The 15,278-nt window shown below is 41.4% G+C and overlaps 1 long non-coding RNA gene and 1 pseudogene across 1 annotated transcript; one reads left to right on the top strand and one right to left on the bottom strand.

The window, feature by feature from the left end:
* LOC126990068 (peroxidasin homolog) overlaps window positions 1-15,278 on the top strand; it is a 28,079-nt pseudogene that overhangs the window by 5,379 nt on the left and 7,422 nt on the right.
* On the bottom strand, window positions 10,190-11,569 carry LOC126990069 (uncharacterized). The gene is made up of 2 exons (XR_007743981.1): window positions 11,058-11,569; window positions 10,190-10,464 (listed from the first exon to the last, which is right to left on the bottom strand). It is a non-coding gene; the product is annotated as an uncharacterized LOC126990069 (long non-coding RNA).

Consider the following 15,278-nt stretch of genomic DNA (forward strand, 5'->3'; position numbering starts at 1 on the left):
CGTCTTTCCCCCTCCATCCCACAGGTCAGGCAGCATAAGGGCACGAAAAACACGCGCAGCTGACCGCCAGCTGAAGGACTACTGAATCCGGGTCACCAAGCAACGTCCATGACCTGATGGAAGTGTTGGCAAACATTGACGTGAGCGACATCATGGAAATCCCCAGTGTGTTTGAGTGTGACGACCAGACCTGCCTTGCGACCATACACCACGATTCCGTACGGCGACAGGATGGTGCAATAACCTGAATTTCCCGTCCTTCGGCAAGTCATTCCGGGCCAAGAGTCGTCTGTTGAGGCCCTCCTATGAAGGTGGTGTGTGTGTGTGTGTGTGTGTGTGTGTGTGTGTGTGTGAGGGGGGGTTGTGTCTGTGTGTGTGTGCGTCTGTGTGTGTGTTAAGTTAGATGAGGACTACGTAATATCAATTCTGTGTGTGTGTGTGTGTGTGTGTGTGTGTGTGTGTGTGTGTGTGTGTGTGTGTGTGTGTGTGCGTCTGTGTGTGTGTTAAGTTAGATGAGGACTGCGTAATATCAATTCTGTGTGTGTGTGTGTGTGTGTGTGTGTGAGGGAGGGTGGGTTGTGTCTGTGTGTGTCTGCGTCTGTGTGTGTGTGTTAAGTTAGATGAGGATTACGTAAGAGAAGAGAAGAGAAGGGAAGGGAAGGGAAGAGAAGAGAAGGGAAAGAAAATGAGAGAGAGAGAGAGAGAGAGAGAGAGAGAGAGAATGCATGTATGTGTATATGTATAGACAAACAAATTATAACCACCACTACTACTACTACTACTACTAATACTACTACTACTACCACCATTACTACTACTACTACTACTACTACTAATACTACTACTACTACCACCATTACTACTACTACTACCATTACTACTACTACTACAACTACTACCATTACTACAACAACTATCCCCCCATTTCCAGGCCTATCTAAGCCACTACTACTACTACTACTACTACTACTACTACTACTATTAACCCCACTATTCTACCTCCATTTCCAGGGCTATCAAAACCCCGAGCTACGTCAATCACAGGTCAGCCGCTTCCCTCCCCTCGGCTAATCTCTACGAACATGCACAACGATGTCTCGGCTCCTCATGTTCGCTACACCCTCATGGTCATGCAATGGGGGCAGCTTATCGACCATGACATCATCTTCACGCCCATCAACAAAGGTATGTGTGTGTGTGTGTGTGTGTGTGTGTGTGTGTGTGTGTGTGTGTGTGTGTGTGTGTGTGTGTAAGTAATGGTTTATTGCTAACATTTTAAGTTTTCCAATTGCATAACTTAAATACCTTGGCTATATCTATGTCTCTCTGTTTTATATATATCTGACCTCTCTCTCTCCCTCTCTCTCTCTCTCTCTCTCTCTCTCTCTCTCTCTCTCTCTCTCTCTCTCTCTCTCTCTCTCTCTCTCTGCAGGGTTCCAGGACTCCATTCTTGACTGCCGGCGCTGTGACTCACCCCAGACGGTTCACCCCAAGTGCTTCCCTTCCCTCCAAAGACCCGTTCTTTCCACCAGTCAATATCTCCTCTGGGCAGCCTTTCTGTATCCCTCTGACGCGCTCCATGCCGGGACAGCTGACTCTAGGTATGTGTGTGTGTGTGTGTGTGTGTGTGTGTGTGTGTGTGTGTGTGTGTACCTAACTTACCCCAACTTAACTTAACCATTATCTAAGTTGGTCTTCAAATAAAAAATCGTATGTGTATTTGCGTGCGCACGCGTGTGTGTGTGTGTGTGTGTGTGTGTGTGTGTGTGTGTGTGTGTGTGTGTGTGTGTACCTAACTTACCCTAACTTAACCATTATCTAAGTTGGTCTTGAAATAAAAAATTGTATGTGTATGTGTGTGTGCGCGCGTGTGTGTGTGTGTGTGTATTTACCTAGTTGTATTTACCTAGTTGTAGTTTTACAGGGCCTGGGCATTATGCTCGTGTGGTCCCGTCTCCGTGTCTGCATTTATCCAACTTATCTTTAAAGCTTTGCACACTCCTCGCTGATACTATATCCTCGCTCAGACTGTTCCAAACCTCTACATTTCTTTGCGGGAAGCTATACTTCTTTGTGTCTCTCAAGCATCTCCCCTTTCCCAATTTTTTACTGTGTCCTCTTGTATTTCTGCTTATGTTTCCTTCTGTTAGTAGCAGTTCTTCATTATCTACTTCATCTATTTTGTTTAATAATTTATAAATTTGGATTAGGTCTCCCCTTTCTCTTCTTTGTTCCAGTGTTGTTAAGTTCATTTCCTTTAATCTTTCCTCGTATATTAATCCCTCCAACTCTGGGACCATTTTTGATGCCATCCTCTGTATTCTTTCTAGTTTCTTTATATGCTTCTTCTTATGGGGGGACCACACTACCTCTGCATATTCTAATTGTGGTCTAATCATGGTAGTGATTAGCCTTCTCATCATGTCCTTGTCCATGTAGCTAAATGCTACTCCAATATTTCTCACCAAGTTATATGTGTCTCTAAAGATCCGATTTATATGACTCTCTGGTTGATTATCATCCCTCATCACTACTCCCAGGTCTCTCTCTTCATGCACTTTTTTTAATGTTTCACCATTTCCCATTTTGTATATCCAGATTGGTCTTGTTTCACTTTTACCCATTTCCATAACATGACATTTTTTCACATTAAATTCCATCTCCCAATCCATACTCCATTTCCAAATTTTGTATAGGTCTTCTTGCAATATTTCACAATCTTCTTTGTTTCTTATATGTTTTTGTAATTTAGCGTCGTCAGCAAACAGGTTTATGTAGCTATTAACTCCTTCAGCCATGTCATTTACATATACCAGGAAGATTATCGGTGCTAATACTGAACCCTGTGGTACTCCACTTTCTACATTTCTCCATTCTGATTTTATGTCCTTGACCACAGTTCTCATCTCCCTTCCCATTAGGTAGCTTGCCATCCATTTTTTCATATTTCCTTTCAATCCTCCTTTATTTTCCAGTTTCCATAATAGTCTTGTATGTGGAACTTTGTCAAAGGCCTTTTCAAATCTAGATAAATACAATCAACCCATCCATCCCTTTCCTGAGTTCTGTCTGTCACTCTTGAGTAAAACTGAGTAAGTTTGTAACACATGATCGGCCCTTTTGAAATCCATATTGTTTGCTGGTAATTAACTTATGCTCTTCTAGAAATTTAGTCCACTGCTTCTTTATTATTTTCTCACATATTTTGCACAAAACACTTGTCAGGGATATGGGTCTGTAGTTTGAAGGTTCATCTTTCCTTCCACTTTTATATATGGGGACCACTTCAGCCCTTCTCCACTCATTGGGCACCGTACCTGTTGCTACTGAGCATCTAATGATGTCGTATATTGGAACAATTAATTCATCTCTACATTTTTTTTAAATATACCCAGAAACTCCATCCGGTCCTACTGCTTTTCCATCTTCTAGTTCTCCCAGTAATTTATGGATCTCTTCTTTGTTTACCATAATCTCTTCCATATGAACTTCTATTTTATTCTCTTGTGGCGCAATAAAGATTGTTTCTTTGGTAAAGACTTGCTGGAATTTTCTATTTAATAACTCTGCCATACCTTTAGGGTCATTGACTTCCACATTCCCGTCTCTCAGTCTTTCTGTTGTTTCTTTCGGTTTAGTCTTCCCATTTATAAATCTGTAAAACAACTTGGGGTGTTCTTTGCATTTTTCCACAATATCCTTCTCATATCCCTTTTCTTCTTCTTTCCTTATTTTCACATATTCATTTCTCGCCATTCTGAGGTCTTCTTTGTTTCTTTGATTGTTCGTTCGTTTTAGTCTTTTCCATGCTTTGTCCCTTTTTTCTTTTGCATTTGCACATTTGGCATTAAACCAGTCCTTCCTACCCTTAACTTTGGGTCTGTATACGGGTACATATTTTTTGACACCAGTGTTATAGGCTTCCATAAAGATATCATACTTTTCTTGTACTTTATTTTTTCTCAGTAACTCATCCCATTCCACTTTCTTGTAAAACTTCCGAAGGTTTTCCATGTCTGTCTTAATATAGTTTAGCCTGTTTGATTTGTAGGATTCGTCCTCTTTAGTAACCTCCACTTCTGTATCAATCTCTGTGGTTACATGATCACTCTTGCCCAGTGGACATCCATACCTTAGTTCATCCTTGATGTATATTCCTTTTGTTAGTACTAGGTCCAGTCTTGCCGGTTCATCGTCACTTCTATATCTTGTATGTTCATTCACTCTTTGTATCATAAGATTCTCCATCATCAATCTTAGGAATCTATCTCCCCATGCGTTATCTCCACTATTACTCTCGAATGTCTCCCAGTCAATCTCTTTACAATTGAAGTCACCAACTAGCATAACTTTTTTGTCTTCCTTTAGCATTTTGCTTAAACTCCGTATAGTGTCATTGATCATAGTGTCGTGCTCTTCCTTGCACCAAGAGTTTGTTCTAGGTGGTACATATGTGGTTATAATTGTCAACCTTTCCTTGTTTTAGGTTTCCACATTTACTTTCACAATTTCAGCTTTACCTTCCCCGTATTCTACCACTTTCACTGTTAACTCCTTTTTTGTCATTATCATCACTCCACCTCCCCCTTTGCCCATTCTATCTTTCCTCCATATATCATAGTTTTTATTTATCTCTAATTTAATAGCTTCGTTCAGTTTGGTTTCCGTTAAGCATACGATCATTGGTTCTTTCTCCTTTATGAAATCTTGCAGTTCCAATTTACTAGTTATTAATCCATCTACATTTGTATACATCACTCTTAAACATTTACTCTTATCTATCTTTTCTAACTTTGGTTCTTCTTTATCCTCTCTTGTGTACCACTTTCTGACTCGGTCCCCTACTATTCTCCAAAAAAATATCTCCTTTTCTTCCACAGATCTTTCATTATTCTTCTCCTTCGCCTCTGCTAGTAGTTCGTTCCATTTCCTTCTTTCTTCTTCATTTCTATTTTTCTTTATGTATATATCCTTGCAATCTTCTGTTTCCTTTAATTTGGTTGTTCTCATGTTCTGTACAAAATATCCTCAGCCGCCTTCTGTGATCTTAACTTTATTTTTATTGGCCTGGTCTTTCCTTCTGTGTAAGGACCCATCCTGTGGATTTCCTCCACCTCTTCCTCAATACTTTGTTGCTCGTCATCATTTAAATTTTTTAGTAGGTCCTTAATTGATTTCAATTCCTCTTTATCTCTTTTGGGCTTATATGTGATCGTCTTTTCCTGCAAACCAAATACTATCACACTCTTCTTCTTGTCTGCAACTTCCCTGACTAGTTCTTCATTTTTCTTTATTACCTTAACCACTTCCTTTTCTACATCTTCCTTATCTTCTTTCATTTGTTGCTCGATTACCTCTCTAAGATTCACGTTTGCTTTCTCACTCTCCACTTTCCAGGTCTTCATTTCACCCAATACCTCCTCCCTGACTCTTTTCTCCTCCTGGGTGACTAATTTCTTTAAACTTTCATTTTCCTTTATAACCTCTCCCAGTCCATCTTTCATCGACTTTTCATATTCTGCCACTTTTCCCTTCAACTCTTCATTCTCTTTGATCAGTTGCTTCTCCCGTTCCTCCAATCCCCGAACCCTAGCTTTAAGGTCTCTATGGAATTCCCTATTCTGGGATTCTTCCATCTCTCTGTTTTTTATCATTCCGATCCACTTGTCCAGTTTTCTTTCCAGCATTAACATTCGTTTGTAAATAGTTGTCTCTCGGCTGGCGAAGCCAGAGAATGCCCTATTTTGTTCAGTTTCTTCATCACTGCTTCCGTACCTTCCTTCTGCACCTCGTAACGGTGTTGACCACGTTAACTGCTCCTCCTCTCTGCTCATCATTCCGGAATTCACTTATTGGAGACGGGAACCGACACTTAATGCCTTCCAGACCCCATGTAAACACAACAACGATAGGCGATCAGCTGATCGCGGCACAGGGAGCGGGGCAGGAGCGGAGCGGCCGACGTGTTGTTCCTTCTGTGTGTGTGTGTGTGTGTACCTAACTTACCCTAACTTAGCTTAACCATTACCTAAGTTGGTCTTGAAATCATAAATCGTATGTGTATGTGTGTGTGTGTGTGTGTGTGTGTGTGTGTGTGTGTGTGTGTGTTTACATTGTTTTCTTTTTATAATTATCTTCTCTCTCTCTCTCTCTCTCTCTCTCTCTCTCTCTCTCTCTCTCTCTCTCTCTCTCTCTCTCTCTCTCTCTCTCTCTCTCTCGACCTTTCTTGACCCAGGTTACCGAGAGCAGATGAACCAGGTCACTGCATTTGTGGACGCCTCACACACCTATGGCTCAGACAAGTGTGAACAGAGACAGCTGAGAATGATAACGGTGAGGGTTTGTTATTGTTATTGTTATTGTTATTATTATTACTATTATTATTATTAGTAGTAGTAGTAGTAGTAGTAGTATTGTTGTTGTTATTATGGAAGGGAAGGAAAGGAGAGAGAGATGGAGGGTAATGAGAGAGAGAGAGAGAGAGAGAGAGAGAGAGAGAGAGAGAGAGAGAGAGAGAGAGAGACTAATATCACCATTGTCACTCTACAGGATGGCAAGCTGCGTGGCACTCCTAACCCCTTGAGAGGCAAGCTGCTGCTGCCCACTGAGCAGGAGAATCATGAGTGCCAGGCACCATCAGGAAGGTGTTTCATAGGAGGTAGGTCCCCAGAGAGTGCCATACACACCCTGGCAATACACAACACCATTGGCACTATAGAACACCCTGATACTACACACTGCATCTTGGCACTATATACAACAGCTTGGCACTACACACCACCCTTGGCACTATAGAACAGCCTGGCACTATATACAACAGCTTGGCACTACACACGACCCTTGGCACTATAGAACAGCCTGGCACTATATACAACAGCTTGGCACTACACACCACCCTTGGTACTATAGAACATCTTGGCACTATATACAACAGCTTGGCACTACACACCACCCTTGGCACTATAGAACAGCCTGGCACTATATACAACAGCTTGGCACTACACACCACCCTTGGCACTATAGAACAGCCTGGCACTATATACAACAGCTTGGCACTACACACGACCCTTGGTACTATAGAACAGCCTGGCACTATATACAACAGCTTGGCACTACACACGACCCTTGGCACTATAGAACATCTTGGCACTATATACAACAGCTTGGCACTACACACGACCCTTGGCACTATAGAACATCTTGGCACTATATACAACAGCTTGGCACTACACACGACCCTTGGCACTATAGAACATCTTGGCACTATATAAAACAGCTTGGCACTACACACCACCCTTGGCACTATAGAACAGCCTGGCACTATATACAACAGCTTGGCACTACACACGACCCTTGGTACTATAGAACAGCCTGGCACTATACAGAACACCCTTGGCACTATAGAACAGCCTGGCACTATACAGAACACCCTTGGCACTATAGAACAGCCTGGCACTATACAGAACACCCTTGGCACTACACACGACCCTTGGCACTATAGAACAGCCTGGCACTATACAGAACACCCTTGGCACTACACACGACCCTTGGCACTATAGAACAGCCTGGCACTATACAGAACACCCTTGGCACTACACACGACCCTTGGTACTATAGAACAGCCTGGCACTATACAGAACACCCTTGGCACTATAGAACAGCCTGGCACTATACAGAACACCCTTGGCACTACACACGACCCTTGGCACTATAGAACAGCCTGGCACTATACAGAACACCCTTGGCACTACACTCGACCCTTGGCACTATACACAGAACACCCTTTTCTTCCTCTTAATTATTTTTCTTCTTCTAATTATTTTTCTTGTCCTTTTTCTTCTTCTAATTATTTTCTTCTTTTTCTTCCTTTAATTCTTTTCTTCTTCTTTTTCTTCCTCTAATTCTTTTTCTTCTTTTTCTTCCTCTAATTCTTCTTCTTCTTCTTTTTCTTCCTCTAATTCTTTTTCTTCTTCTTTTTCTTCCTCTAATTCTTTTTCTTCTTCTTTTTCTTCCTCTAATTCTTCTTCTTCTTTTTCTTCCTCTAATTCTTCTTCTTCTTTTTCTTCCTCTAATTCTTTTTCTTCTTCTTTTTCTTCCTCTAATTCTTCTTCTTTTTCTTCCTCTAATTCTTTTTCTTGTCCTTTTTCTTCCTCTAATTCTTCTTCTTCTTCCTTTTCTTCCTCTAATTCTTTTTCTTCTTTTTTCTTTTTCTAATTATTTTTCTTCTTCTTTTTCTTCCTCTAATCATTTTTCTTCTTTTTCTTCCTCTAATTCTTTTTCTTCTTTTTCTTCCTCTAATTCTTTTTCTTCTTTTTCTTCCTCTAATTATTTTTCTTCTTTTTCTTCCTCTAATTATTTTTCTTCTTCTTTTTCTTCCTCTAATTCTTTTTCTTCTTCTTTTTCTTCTTCTAATTCTTTTTCTTCTTCTTTTTCTTCTTCTAATTCTTTTTCTTCTTTTTCTTCCTCTAATTCTTTTCTTCTTTTTCTTCCTCTAATTCTTTTTCTTCTTCTTTTTCTTCCTCTAATTCTTTTCCTTCTTCTTTTTCTTCCTCTTATTCTTTTCTTCTTTTTTCTTCCTCTAATTCTTTTTCTTCTTCTTTTTCTTCTTCTAATTATTTTTCTTCTTTTCCTTCCTCTAATTCTTCTTTTTCTTGTCTTTTTTCTTCTTCTAATTGTTTTTCTTCTTCTTTTTTCTACCTCTAATTATTTTCTTCTTCTTTTTGTTCCTCTAATTTTTTTCTTCTTCTTTTTTCTTCTTTTAATTATCTTTCTTTTTTTCTTCCTCTAATTATTTTTCTTCTTTTGCTTCCTCTAATTCTTTTCTTCTTCCTTTTTTCTTCTTTGGTTTTTTCTTCTTTTTCTTCCTCTAATTCTTCTTCTTTTTCTTTTTCTTCCTCTAATTCTTTTTCTTGTCCTTTTTCTTCCTCTAATTCTTTTTCTTGTCCTTTTTCTTCCTCTAATTCTTCTTCTTTTTCTTCCTCTAATTCTTTTTTGTGTCCTTTTTCTTCCTCTAATTCTTCTTCTTCTTTTTCTTCTTCTAATTCTTTTTCTTCTTCTTTTTCTTTTTCTTCCTCTAATATTTTTTTTATCTTCCTCTAATTATTTTTTCTTCTTTTTCTTCCTCTAATTCTTTTTCTTCTTCCTTTTTCTTCTTCTAATTATTTTTCTTCTTCTTTTTCTTCTTCTAATTATTTTTCTTCTTTTTCTTCCTTTAACTTTTTTTCTCCTTTTTCTTCCTCTAATTCTTTTTCTTCTTTTTTCTTTCTCTAATTCTTATTTTTCTTGGCCTTTCCTTCATCTAATTATTTTTCTTCTTTTTCTTCCTCTAATTATTTTCTTCTTCCTTTTCTTCCTCTAATTCTTTTTCTTCTTCTAAGTATTTTTTTTCTTTCTTCCTCTAATTATTTTTCTTCTTTTTCTTCCTTTAACTCTTTTCTTCCTCTAATTCTTTTTCTTCTTCTTTTTCTTTCCCTAATTCTTCTTTTTCTTCCTTTTTTTCCTCTAATTCTTCTTCCTTTTTTTCCTCTAATTCTTCATCTTCTTTTTAATCCAATCTTTATTTTTCTTGTTGTACTTTTTCTCCCAGGCGACACTCGGCCTCTGAGCAGCCAGGTCTCACCGCGCTTCACACCCTCATGATGCGTGAGCACAACCGCGTCGCTGGGGAGGTCAAGCGCCTCAACAAGCACTGGAGCGACGAGCAGCTCTTCCAGAACGCTCGGCGGATCGTGACGGCCATCAACCAACATGTGACGTACAATGAGTGGCTGCCGAGAGTCCTGGGATGGAACGCAGTCAACCTGTATGGCCCTAACCTGCTGCCAGAGGGACACTATGAAGGTGAGAGCCTCTAGGGTGCCACTAAGGGTTGTAGGGCACTATGTTCAAGGGGCACTAAGCTTAAGAGGCACTGGGCTTGATGGCTAACTAGTGCTACGTAAAGCTTGAGGGTGACTTGCGCTCTTTGAAATAAAACTCTGACCTCCTTATGACGTAAAATACACCTCAAATACATGATAGACACCCATGATAGTTATAATGAAGTGTTGTTTTGGTTACACACAATAGCTAACCCAGAGAGTGCAGATTTAAATGCTTAATTAACCCTAGAACCCCATCGCTGTTTTTGAGGAACATGAACCACATCGCCGGGAGAATTTTACCCGGTTTTGAAAAATAAAAAAAAATAGTAGTTTTCAATTAAGGTTTATTACAAGTTTTACAGTGAAAAAGGAACTCTTAAACTATAGATTATAAACTTATAAACTTAAATTGTACTTTATTTTAATATTGATATTGACCTTAATAAGGAATAACCTAAATTTGACTAAATTTGAAAAAGTGTTTAGAAAAAAATTTCCAAAAAAAAAGTACTGCAGCTGGTGACTTCTCCTTTGGTACACTAGTTACTAGGTAGTTGGCCCCTCGCCTCAGTCAGTTGCAGCCCACTACTGCCACAGGTAACTGTATGGGATGCACGCGAAAAGTGGCTATATTTTTTTTGTGATTTATATATATATATATATATATATATATATATATATATATATATATATATATATATTTTTTCCAGAGCTGATAATGACTTTTTTCAACATGGAATGATGAAATACAATAAAAAACAGGTGGAACATCAGCCTCCTGGAGGCCTCTTCCCCTCCGTACACCCCTGGCAGGGGTGGCAGCAGCAGCAGCAGCGGAAGTTGCAGGGGCAGGAGCAGCAGCAGAGGTACTGGCAGCAGGGACAGCAGCAGAGGTTGTGGCAGGATCAGCAGCAGTAGAGATAGTGGCAGGGTCAGCAGGGACAGCAGCAGAGGTACTGGCAGCAGGGATAGCAGCAGAGGTTGTGGCAGAGGCACGACCTTTTCTTGGTGTGGACGTGAACATTCTCCTTATCTTCCTTCTCTGAAGATCTTCCCCTTCACTATCACTTTCCGAGTCAGTCTCTGGCACATACTCTCGATCTTCATCACTATCATAGAGAGTTTGTGCCTCTAAATTGTCTTCCACATCACTTTCAATATCTCTAAATTCTTCCAGGTCATCAACACACTCACTATCTGAGCTATCATTTACTGAGAGGAAACCAGATTTGTTCATCGTCTCCACAAGTTCCTCCTCAGTCAGCACTTTGCCTCGGGCAGCCATATTTTCTGTTTATCTGTAATAATTACTAAATATCTGAAAAGAAACACACGTAAGATATCACTAATAGTTACAGGTAAACACATCGTCGGGAGAATTTCACCCGGGTAAAATGTCTAACGTTCACCACATCGTCGGGAGAAATTCTCCCGAAATAACGGTTTTCCCCTCGCCGTGGAAAATTCCAGGCGCGGAGCCGGAGCGCACACCCACCCTTCACGATGTCTCACACAACACTGCGGGTACACAGGCGGCCAGCTGGTTCCCGCGCTTTCTTCATATTGAACTACGTGGTAACCTAGGAGAGTCGGGAGAAAATCACCCGGCAATGTGGTTCTTAAGTCTGTCCTCGTATGGCAAGTTGTTCATCCTCCTCTGTTCAGATTCTAACACAGCTCACTCTCTCCTTCTCTTCCATCTCCCCTCGGCAGGTTACGACGCATATTGCAACCCTACGGTCCTCAACGAGTGTGGAATAGCCTTCCGCTTCGGCCACTCCCTGCCGAAGCCTTCCCTGGAGCGGATGGATGGAATCTTCGCCAAGCAGGACCCTCCCGTCAAGCTGAGCGAGCACTTCTTCAACCCAGACTTGCTCTACCAGCCTGGAATGCTCGACGAAATTATCCGAGGGCTCACAACTGTCTCCATGGAAACGCTTGACTAGCTCTTGACGGATGAAACATGGAAACATGGAAACGCAGGCAACAGAAAGCCTATTGGCTCATTACGAGGTTGCCCGCTTTGGTGATTTAATCTGCTCGACAGCCTGGGGCCTGGGGAGCAGATGAAAGCACCTCGACATTGAGGAGTAGATGAAAGCACCTCGATATTGAGGAGCAGATGAAAGCAACTCAATATTCAGTTTACTCCCGACGCAGCGAAGTGACGGTCGATTCTATATTTGAAGGAGTTGATAGTATTCGCATTTACTACTTCTGAAGGAAGATTGTTCCAGTGACGGATGACTCGGTTTGAAAAGAAACTCCTTCCGATGTCTGTGTTACATCGCTTAGACTGAATGGGTAAACCGTTATTTCTAGTTCTTAGGTTGGTTTGCAATTCAAAGAAATTGGAGTAATCGACGTTATTGAATTTTTTCAGATACTTGAAGACTTGAATCATATCTCCTCGTAGGCGTCTTTTCTCTAATGTAAAGAGATTGAGTCGCTTGAGTCGTTCCTCGTACGGTTGAGCCCTTAAGGTTGGTATCATTTTCGTGGCGCGTCGCTGAATCCTTTCCAGTAAATCAATGTCCTTTCTGTAATTAGGAGACCAGAACTGTACTGCATACTCGAGGTGCGGTCTTACCATGGAATTATACAAGGATAGCATCACGTCTGGCGTTTTACACTCGAAGTTCCTCGCTATGAACCCGAGCATAGTGTTGGCTTTGTTGTATGCTTTTTTACAGTGATTCGCGTGTTTCAGGTCACTGCTGATAGTGACTCCAAGATCCTTTTCCTCCTGCATCGCTTGCAGAGGTCTCCCATTCATGATGTATGTGTGGTTACTATTTCTGGACCCAATGTGCATGACTTTGCATTTGTCAACATTAAAAGACATTTGCCATTTTCCGACCATTCGATAATGTGATTGAGGTCTTTCTGAATGATTTCGCAGTCGGTCTTTGTGAGGGCCTTTCCCCCCACCTTAGTGTCATCAGCAAATTTCGATATTGTGGATTTCAGTCCTGCTTCGAGGTCGTTGATATATATGATGAAGAGAATGGGTCCCAGCACTGACCCTTGAGGCACTCCACTAGTGACTGGAAGCCAATCGGAAGGCTGTCCGTTGAGTAGTACTCGTTGTTTTCTGTCGGTGAGCCAATCTCTTATCCACGCGATCAGATTGGCTCAATGCCCACTCGAGTGCAGTTTCTTAAGGAGTCTCTCGTGCGGTACTTTGTCGAAGGCTTTCTGAAAGTCCAGGTATATAACATCACTGGGGATGTGGGCATCCCAGTTCTTATATATACCTTGGAAGAAGTCTAATAAATTCGTTAGGCAGGAGCGCTTGTTTCTGAAGCCATGCTGGGTGTCGGAGATTACATTATTGTCTTCTAGAAACTTAACAAGTTTGTCTCTAATAATCTTTTCAGTATTTTCCTGCCACTGATGTCAAACTTATGGGCCTGTAGTTTAATGCAACGCTTTTGTCTCCTTTTTGAAAATTGGTGTTACGTTCGCCATCTTCCAGTCTTCCGGGACCTTTTTCAATTGAACAGACTGGTTGAATATGTTAGTGAGTGGCTGAAGTATTTGTTGTTTAAGCTCTTTTAATAGCCGCGGGGACAAACCGTCAGGTCCTGTTGACTTGTTTGTGTCGAGTTTATCCAAATACTCTTTCACTTCTTGGTCGCATATTGAGTCAATTTTCAGGGCGTGATTCCCCTCGGCAGGTCAGGGTTCTCAGGCATGGTTTCGATGTTTTCGACTGTGAATACGGATGCGAAGTTACTGTTGAGGATTCTGGCCATCTGTTTACTGTCCTGAGTTGCAGCTCCAGTCTCGTCTGTCAGGGGACCAATATTGGATTTTACTTTCTTTTCGATCTGATGTATGTGAAGAATTTTTTGAGTTTGTCTTGATGTCACGCGCTATTTGTTTTCGTAGTTGCGTTTACTACTCGAATAAGGGTGCGACAAGCTCTGAGGCTGTTGTGGTACTGAGAACGGGCTTCGGCCGTGTCATTCTCTTTCATTAGGTTATAATTCCTTTTTTAAGTTTACCGCCCTTTTATTTCTCTGGTCATCCACGGTGGATCTACGGCACCATTTACTCGCCTGGGTGTCGTCGGCACTGTAGCCTTTTCTACTCCCAAAAGCTTATCTTTGAAGTTGTTCCACACGTTGTTGATTGTATTGTCGGTTAGGTGAAGTTGGTCTCAGGTCGCAGAGGGAAGCAGCTCACGGGCTAGGTTGAAATTTGCTTTTTTGTAGTCGGGTATCACTGACGGATTGTCTACGAGTTTGTGACTTATGTTGACATTGAAACGGATTAAGTGGTGATCGCAACCGTTAATTTTTTCACCAACTTCACAGTCGCGAATGAGGTGAGGGTCGCTTACTAATACCAGATCCAGCAGATTGTTTTCTCTTGTTGGTTGAGTTACAACTTGAGTGAGGAACGAATCCTCCACCATTTCTATAAGCCTGTTACCCTCTTGATCTCCAGTCAATTGTCCCCAGTCAATGTTAGGGCAATTAAAGTCCCCAATTATTATTGCTTCTTTACTTTGTGTTAGAGAGTGAAGCTCTTCGTACAGGGCAGTGTCATCGGCTGCCTGTTGTTTTGGAGGCCTGTATACGGTCGCAAGTGTTAGTTTCTTATTATTCGCAGTTATTTCCACATAGACGGAGTCGTAATTCTCTGCGTCCTGTTTGTCTATTTTTATGGCAGGGAGCGTACTTTTTACGTAGCAAATTACTCCTCCTCCTTTCTTGTGCATTCGATTTTTTTGGAAGTTTTCGTACCCGGGAAATGACAGTTCAGATACTAGATGTGCAGAGTTGGCCCAAGTCTCTGTGATGGCTACCACATCTGGTTTCTCAGTTGCAATATACGCCCTAATTTCGTCCTTTTTGGGTAATAGACTGCGTGCATTTGTGTACAAAATGGAAATGTGACTACTGGTTTGGCCGCGTCGTGTTGAATGAGTTCGCTTGTCGGAGGCGTCGTTGGTTACACAGTTTCTTGCAAGCCGCATCGACGCTACGGTTCGGTTGATCAAGGGTTGCCTTTGCCTTGCCCTCGCCTCCAGTTTTTTGAATAGCTTTTCGAGAAGCTTTCAACTGCATCGTTCAGGAGCCTTCCTAGCCGCGCCGAACCAACCTCGTTCAAGTGGAGTCCGTCCTCCCAAAACAAATCTGGGCGCTGGTTGAAGTGATGCCATGCGTTCATGAACCCTACGCCTTCATCGTTACATAACTGCTTTAGACTAGTGTTGACGCCGTACGCTTTACTGTTGTTGTATCCGGCGAACGTATTGACTCTCGGTAGAATTCCAGAGACGATGATGTGAGGGACTTGGTCTTGTATTTCCGAATGACTTGACGGTATTTTGCTAACAGGTCCTGAATTTGAGTTGACTGAAGGTCGTTGGTTCCCGCATGGATCAGATACACTGTGTCGTCC

The sequence above is a fragment of the Eriocheir sinensis genome, unplaced genomic scaffold, assembly GCF_024679095.1.
Source record: "Eriocheir sinensis breed Jianghai 21 unplaced genomic scaffold, ASM2467909v1 Scaffold144, whole genome shotgun sequence".
NCBI lineage: Eukaryota > Metazoa > Arthropoda > Malacostraca > Decapoda > Varunidae > Eriocheir > Eriocheir sinensis.